At 33.9% G+C, this 9,388-nt stretch overlaps 1 long non-coding RNA gene across 1 annotated transcript; it reads left to right on the top strand.

Moving 5' to 3' along the window:
* Nucleotides 1-627: 627 nt before the first annotated feature.
* Nucleotides 628-1,658, top strand: LOC133829735 (uncharacterized). The gene is made up of 4 exons (XR_009891858.1): nt 628-717; nt 820-915; nt 1,000-1,241; nt 1,321-1,658. It is a non-coding gene; the product is annotated as an uncharacterized LOC133829735 (long non-coding RNA).
* The last annotated feature ends 7,730 nt before the right edge of the window (nt 1,659-9,388 follow it).

Raw genomic sequence — 9,388 nt, 5'->3', positions numbered from 1 at the left:
TCGTACCCTGGGTGTGTTGTAAATGGAGTAAGATTTTTGTGTTATGACAGGGACAAGAATCGCAAAACTCAAAATAGTGGAGTCTCTGTAGCGGGTGTCGAAAATAGTACTTATTACGGCCAGTTGGAAGAAGTTTTAGTGATGTCTTATCTTTCTGGTTGTTCTGTTGTATTATTTAAGTGCAAATGGTTTGACACTAATCGGTCTTCAGGATTAAAGTTTGAGCAAAACATAACGAGTATCAAAACCAGTTCGGAGGCCTTCAAAGATGATAAATTTATCTTAGCAACTCAGGCTAACCAAGTTTTCTACATTGAAGACCTTAAAAATAAATCTCATTGGAAAGTCGTCCAAGAAGTGCATCACAGAAATGTGTGGGACATCCCACTAGTTGAAGAACAAGCGGAGGATGTAGAAGTAGATGTTATGCACGACACTAGTTCCTCTAATTTCCAATTATTCGTTGATCTTGGACCGTTGCCACAAATCAGCTTTGAACGTACGGGGGCTCCATTACAATTTGTTGAGATAGATAATGTTGCAATTGAGGAGGAGAGGGAGGAGGAAATGGAAGAAGAAGAGGAGGAGGAGGAAGAGGAAGTGGAGGAGGAGGAGGAGGAGGAGGAGGAGGAGGTTGAATATGAAGATGATGAAGAGGAAGATGAACACATAGAAACCGATGATGATAGTGAAGATTATTATAGTGATAATTAAGTGGTAATTTTATAATATGTTGAAGTAATTATTTTTAACAATAAATAATTTTATATTGTCATTTTTAACTGATAAATGTAATTTTAATATCGATTAATTTGACAGATATGGCTGATGTTATTGCTCAATCTCACGGGGGTGATGGTGGAGGATGCGATCCTCCACGTGGACCGGCAGATATCCCAGCTGATTGTGAACGAGGTAATATTTTACACATTGATATACTCCTTACAATTTAACAATTAATCCATATTAATTTTAAAATATTGAATTTGCATACAATAGCGCCTCCAAGTAAACGTGGACGCCATAAGGGATTGAACACGCGGGAAAAGAGGGAATAGTTGGGGCGTCCTCTCCCTCTCGAGTGGGATGTGCGGGGGAGAACATATAAAGAGATCGGAGAGTACAACTCAAATTTCTCAAGAGAGCTCGGATTACTTGTTCGACAGTACACAGATCCGGACTGTCCTCAATGGTCAAAAGTACCAAATGCCTCGAAAGAAAGAATACTTGCACATTTGGAAGTAAGTAGTTTATGTATTTTTATGTTAATTCTCATTTTATGTTATATATGATATTTACTAATAAATGTTTGTAAATTAGGATGATTTGTTTGATATTGGGCGTACTAGATATGGAGAATGGCATATGCCTGGGATCTTGAGAGGCATTGATACTTCGTGTGCTAAAAAGTATTCTGACTGGAAGTATGATATTAAAGAGCACTTAACGATTAATGGGCCACAAAATCGTTATGGTGGTTGCACGGATACGCAGTGGCAAAAAGCAATTGATTTTTTCCGTCGCCCAGAAATTACGGTATTAATTTCTTGCTAAACTTAACTATCTTAATTAAATATATTACTAACGATAACTTTTTGCAGAAACGTTCTGTGGTCAACAAGGAAAATAGAAAGAAACTGAAAGAGCTTAGCTATGGAGGTTCTCAGTCAATCTCAGCCTTACGCTATAAAAAGGTTAGTTAATTAATTATTTTTTAGTTTATTTTTCTTATTTACGTTTAATTATTAATTTTATAAAATATATGTACGTGACAGCGCAATTTAGAGACTGGGCAACTTGAGTCCATCCCGGATAGCTGGATGGATACTCACCATAAATCAGGCACAGGGTGGGTGACAGAGACAGCAAAAAATACTTGGGTACGTTAAGTTTTTTTAAACATTTTTCAAATTTTTAATTGTTTCAAAATTTTAATTACATTATACATTGTATCACAGGAGGAATTGCGTGCATACCGCGACACACAGCAGACACAGGCAACTGATACTGAGAGTTCCACACCAGTTTCGAGTGCGCCTGAAGATGAAGACATATCTTTGGTACAAAATGTCTTCGGAAAACGACGGGGCCACCAGAAAGGATATGGACGTATCCTTAACATAAGGGACCGAACTCCATTTGATTTTCGTCCTTCACAAACTAGAGATGAAGAGTTGTCTGAGATGAGAGAGCGTCTTCGACAGTTAGAGGAGCATGTCCGGACTCATTGTATCACCCCGGGATCTCAATCTGCCCCACCACCACCACCCGATGATCCTGATGTTGGAGCACCGACTCAGTAGGACTTATGTATGAATTTTATTACAATTGACTATTACATTATCATGTTTAAGACAAGTCTTTATTTTAATTCAACGAATACACTCTTATGTTTTTATTTATATCTTTAATATAAGTGTTTTAATTTTATTCTATTTTCTTATATTTAATTCAAAATAAATAAATAAGGGAATAACAAATATAAAAAAAAATTGGGGACAAGTCTATACCGAGGACATTGTCCTCGGTATATACCACCAAGATGTCGGTATATACCAGTACGATGAGAAATTGGGGTTTGTTGTACCGAGGACATTTGCCACTTTCTACCGAGGACATTATCCTCGGTAAAACGTATACCAAGAACATTTTGAATGTCGTCGGTAGACGTTTTGTTTTACCGACGCGGCTGTACCGACAACTTTATACCGACGACATTGTCTCGGTAGAAGATATACCGAGGACATTTCGGCTTATACCGAGGACATTTGTTCTCGGTATAGGCCCTGATTTTTGTAGTGATAACATGCAAACTTCCATAATGTTGAGTAATAATCTACATTATATATGTTTCGATATTTAGAGTATAGTAGTTTGACATATAATCAATCCATTTTCATTACAATTTGGGACAAAGCATTGATCCGATATCAGTAAATATTGATCTAAGGAGGGAATCTTATGCTTCATTATGAGTGATATTATTTTCTAGTGATATTATTATTTTTTATATAAACAATTGTGTTTAAAAATGGTCAGCCAAACCAAACCAACAGAATCATTATGGCTTTTATATCTAATAAACTAGCTATAATAGATAATTTCAAACAATTAAAAAAAAGATAATCATCCAGAAAGGTTTTCATCAGAAAATCTTACAGATGAATTTTCACCATTGAGCGACTGCATTATTAGCTGCCTCTCTTGAATGTCCCCACCTGTAAAAGAATTCAAAAATAATTTTCATAACCTTCACTTTTCTTTGCCTAGTCAAATATTTTGAGGGAATTTCATATATAAACGTCACAATCTCATATAGCCTCTGCTTTCCGTAACATGTGATGAATTAGGATTCAAACTTTTATTTACATGTAAAATAACGAATTCATTACAAGTTTACTATTAATTCCTTAGGTTAAGTTTATACTAGCAGCAAGCAAATCTCTTCAGAAGAACAAATACCATAAAAATATTAACTCATCATGGCAAGATTTCACAAATATTAAATTAACCTTTGCTAAATCACGATCGACTTAGTTTCTTAGTGGTCATTGCCAATGAATCCCGTTCATTAGAGAGTTTCATCATCTGCATAAAACAATACACAATAACTGAGTCATGTACTTTACAAGTAAAATCTATAACTGAAACCAGAAAAATAAATGCGAAACACTCAATAATGTCCAAGCAGAGAAAAAAGCATAGATCGATTTACACAAGGAAAACCTTATTATTATTATTAGAAGAAAACTCATAACATTTAGTAGCTATAATACAATTATTGACATTCCAAGACATCAATGCAGGAAAGTTTCTTAGAAATATATCCAGACATATATATTGCAGGGTCTTCTCCCATACGCACAAGGGTCCACTGGTCACTAAAACCTCCTTATCAGATTTGAAATTGTGATAATCACTCACTTTTTTAACAAGTAAATTTGATGTGTTATAACAACATCAAATTCAAGAGCTAATAAGTCTTAATTTGTGCCAGGTAGAGCATGTGATTTAAAATTTAAAGTTTAGAAGAGAAAACGATTATGAAGAATACTGGCAAGGGCAAAGACATTTTTCACAGTGATAATGTTAGTCCATTTCAAAAGAAAAGGAAAGAAACATCCATGTGTATGAAAAAAGAATCATAAAAAACAAAACCAAACATATATATATATATGTGTGTGCGATGAAACTGAAAAACCATACATGAGACCCTGATGGAGAGACGCACAGAGAGGAAGACCATGACAGCTGATAGGGCCCTTGTTCTTGCTTGTGGTCGGCAACATAGAAAAACAGAGAGAGAGAGAGAGAGAGATTAAGAGGGAGAGGAAGATTTACAGTGAGAGAGAAAGGTAAATTATTTTTTACCAATTTTTTCAGCTAGGGTTTGAGTTTGAGGAAAAGGAGAGGGGGGCAGCTGGAAGAAATGAAAAAATGATGGTTTGAGTTTGAGATACTGCTCTCCCATCTCCAGTTGAAGTTTTCTTTCACTCTTGCTCAGGTATATATTTAACACTAGTTAGTGAATAATTCATAGTATTATTTTATTTAATTTACGGTTTAAAACAAACATGTGACCAACCTTGGAAATATAATATAATATAATATAATTATATTGATTCTTTATTAAAATTTGAAAAGAAACGGAAATATATAATTGTGATATTTATGCTGAAATAAGAATACGTGTGTAATATTTATGCATGCAGTGGTATGAATAATGATAAGCATAGCATAGAATAATTACCTGTTACAGATCCATAATATATTAACTTTTGGAAAAATTAGCTAATATATTAACTATTACATTTGGAAAAATTATCGTGTCCTGATTTTTTACAAACGTGGGGGCACACCTGATTTTTTAGAGGAAATATTTTTCTTTTATTAAGTATAATTAAAATCCTTTTATCAAATTATTGCCTAGTTATCGCTTTTAAGGCTAGCGGAGTTTAATTTGATCGAATTGCTTCATTTATAATTCCACAATAATTTTGAAATTAATATATTTGATAAATACACAGATTTTTTTGTCCTTTTTATATGCTATATTGTCTTTTTTTTTTCCGACTGATGGAGTTCTGATCATAATCATTCGTTTCTACTACGTACACTACGGGATGTGTAGCAAGTCCTTTTTCGCATTCGCACGCCCATTGTGGGATTTATAGTGACATTTTCTAATTCGGACTGTGGAAGCAACACAAAACTTTGGTCCTGCTATTTTGTATGTATACAAATAGAACATGATCAAAGTCGCAAATATAGAAAGTATATATTGTTGTACAAGAAACTTATGAACCAATGGCTAAAACACCAAGAAGGCTTGAACAAGTTAAGGAAATTTTAGAGAAGAAAATTAAAATAAACTTTGTAATCCCTTTTAGTAAGCAATTTCTAAAAAAGATTCCTTCGTGAGAGAGGTTTGATCCTTTTATAGTCTCATTAAAATTTTAAGGCTCTCAAATACCCTTTAAATAGTGTTAGCATTTACTTGGGTGACTTCTTTCTAGTTTCGACTCGAAGATACGTAGGGAGTAATAGTAAAGATCACATGATCATGTCACCTGTTGTGTACATCCAACAATTAGGATGCGTTTGGAAAGCCTCCTATAATTAGAATTTGGTGTTAGTTTGGAGTAATTACTCAATTTTGTGTTTTTGTCTCACCATTTAATTACACGGTAACTGTATAATTGGAGGTAATTGAATGTTGCCAATTACACTCTCCAATTCTCATAGTCCCATGAGAATTGAGTGTAATTACTATCAATTTTAAAATGTATTTATTATATAATATTATTTTTTCTGTGTAATTAATAATTATTTTGTCAAACATCACTACAAGAATTGACCACATTAGCGGCAGGGGCCTCCGCCGCTAATAAGGGTGACATCTGCTGCTAATACGTTCCCGCCGCTAATTATTTGTCGCTATTAATGCTTATTAGCGGCAGGCTCAATCTGAGGGCTACATCCGAATCCGACCGAGATTTTTTTAAATTAATTTTTTTTCTTCAATTTTTTACGTTTAGTCTTAAATAATAATAATAAAAAATACTCTGGTAATAATTTATTTTTAGTCTTAACCTAATTGTAAAAAAAAAGGCTAATAGTCTAATTTTGCAAGGGAAAAAAATAAAAACAAGTAAAGACGTGGGCCCACCTGAACCTAAGTAAATTTTGGTCGGGTTTGGTTACACTTCTTCCCCACCCGAACTCGACACCACCCGAACTCGATGTTCCCCAACTCGACCCAATCTAACCCCGACTGCATTTCAGAGGGATTCGGTATTACCTTCTCTCACCCGAAATCCAACAAACTCGAACCTGACCAACCCAACCTAGACCAGCCCGCCCGATGTGCAGCCCTAGATTCAGTGTCCAAAACACTCTTAGAACATTGGATAACCACCTAGATAATGCAATGTGAAAGTTGCGATTCGAGAATTATATTATATTTTTTAAAATATTTTTAGAGTCCAAAATGAAGTGTTACAATTTTTCTTTTCAATTGATTTCTAAGATATAATGTAGAAACGACCTGTCTATTTTTTTTTTCATAATAAAATTAAGAAAAGACAAATGCAATACTAGTCAACAAGAGCATAATATATACTCACATTCACTTAAAAATCTCTATTATTATTATTTTGTGACCGTAAAAAAAAGGCATGCATCAATCATACTCAAAATAACAATAATAAATCCAAAAAATTGAATGGAGAGACTTTGTATTATCATCAAAAGCAGAGAGAGGGTTTGTTGGTTGGTCACGAGATTAATGAGAGGGAAGCATTAATTGCTTCCCAGTCAGGTCTGTCTATCTTCCTCAACTCCTGACCTCACACAGATTACACAGATCGACAGATGTGATGAAGAAAACCAATTCCAATTAGGTACAGATCGAACACTGAGCTACGACGATAATAGAATAGATATTCCTTTGTGGACAGCAAAGAAAGAAGGACACTACATTATACAAAGTTCCAAAGAAAAAGCAACGAGGAGAGACAGTCGTGTGGTTTGGGTTAAATTAAACAAAAATCGAAGTGGGTCGGATGGGACCCAAGTCAGATATATGTGTAACCTAATTATTCTATGCACCAATATGTGTAACCTAACTTTTGCTTTTCAACTTTATGTGTGGCCGGATCCAGCATCATAAACATCAAAATAAAATATACATAAATTTGTAATAATACTTTACTGAAAGAATATGTGTGTAATATTTACGCAGTGGCATAATAAGTATAGAAGAATTGTTACAGACCCATGCACCAATTTGTAACCTAATTTGGCTTGTATATATCACATTTTTCTTACACAACTTTAATTTTTCTTGGTATTGCTTTTCTTTTTTTGGACACTCAACTTTAAAAAGAAATATCAATCGTGCTATTATTTCTCCCAGCTAGTAATTAATAATGTCATTGGGGCTCTTCAAACAGAATCCATGGTAAATTCTTTTCTTTTTAATAAAAAAAAATTGCATGCATTTTAAAACACGCACGAATATATATATATATATATATATATACTTATGTAAAAATCCCAATATGGGGTGATTTGTGACATATATATGTCATCACTTCTTTACAAGTTCTTTTTAGCTTTACTTGCTTCTCTTTTTCCTTCTTCAAGAATGCTAAACTACAACAACATTCTTAAAAAATAAAAAATTCAAATCATAAATAATTTAAATGCAACAATAACAATCTAAATCAATATAAAATCACACAAATATCCGTGAAATCAAAATAAAATTAATCAATTCAAATTTACTTAAATACTCAAGAACTAAACACATGTTTAGCTTATAAAAAATCTTCAAATAACTTAATTTTGAAGAATAAAACATCATCGAGGATCCGTAGGACTTTATTTAGGCTTGTTAAAACAAATAAGGAAACAAATGTTACCGTTTACAATTTTGGGTTACCCCAAATTGTGAACATTGAAAACATATATATGTTTTGATATAGATATAATTGTTTAACATGAGAATCATTAGTTTTGATTATAAAGTTTGTTTTCTTGTCTTGTTCAAATTTCCTTTTATTGTACTAAGTTAGTCTTTCCAGCTTTGCATTATATAAATATATATATATAGCAGGCCAACGATTCCAAACTACTTGGCATATAAACGGAATGAGTTTCGCTCCTTTAATTTATTATATGCCAATTGTTTATTGAAAAAGTGTTGGGAATGTGCTGTCCTCAAGTACACATATGTGTACTATTCTGACAACAGCTTAATAGGGTGAAGACCTACTTTTTATTTTAATATACAATTTTTACTCATGACAACCGGTTTTGGTTACCGGTTGGATTTTTTTATAATAAAAAAAATAGTTAAATAGGGATATAAATGTCTTTCTACACCATGTATATCTTTCCATATAAAAATAGCTATCTGCACATTATTTACAAATGTTAGCACAGAGATTTAATAAAAGGTACACAGCTGTTACTATATAATGCACATTTATATATATATATTTTGTTGCTAGAACTCATGGCCTTCAACATTTATATTAATTCTTTTTACTTGAAAGATGATTATCCACTATTTTTTTATTAATTTTTGAAAATACATGGTTAAATTATTTTCTTAATAATGAGATTTTGATTGTAAACTTGTTATTTTAAATTTTAAAATTCTAGTTATTTAAGATATAATGTTAAAAATCATATAGGAATTTGAGTTATTTAAAAAAAAAAATAGTTTATATTGTATGCAATATATTTATGAAACACAGAGTGCTTAAATTTGACAAATCACTACAGGCGACCGAGGCACTCGTTAGGGTGATTACACAAGATTGGACTCGTTTCGATTCACCGAGACACGAGTTTGGGTCAGAAGTCCGACGCTGGACTCGTTCGGATGCACTGAGCCACGCATTAGTGTGATTAACACCCTTTCAACACTCTTTCGGGTGCACCGACTTCCATGCAAATCATTGCGGGTGACCGAGACACTCGTTAGGGTGATTACACAAGATTTGGTCTCGTTTCGATTCACCAAGACACGGATTCGGGTCAGAAGTCTGACGCTAGACTCGCTCGGATGCACCGAGTCACGCATTAGTGTGATTAACACCGTCTCAGCGCTTTTTCGGGTGCACCAACTTCCATGCAAATCATTACGGGTGACCGAGGCACTCGTTAGGGTGATTACACAAGATCTAGACTCGTTTCGATTCACTGAGACACGGGTTCGGGTCAGGAGTACCAAGCTAAACTCGTTCGGATGCATCGAGTCACGCATTAGTGTGATTAACACCATTTCAGCGACCTTTCGGATGCACCGACTTCCGTGCAAATCATTACAGGCGACCGAGACACTCGTTAGGGTGATTACACAAGATTTGGAATCGTT

This window comes from Humulus lupulus, chromosome 4, assembly GCF_963169125.1.
Source record: "Humulus lupulus chromosome 4, drHumLupu1.1, whole genome shotgun sequence".
In the NCBI taxonomy this organism is placed as follows: Eukaryota; Viridiplantae; Streptophyta; class Magnoliopsida; order Rosales; family Cannabaceae; genus Humulus; species Humulus lupulus.
The sequence above is the reverse complement of the archived record's forward strand: the minus strand, read 5'-3'. Positions and strand labels throughout refer to the sequence as shown.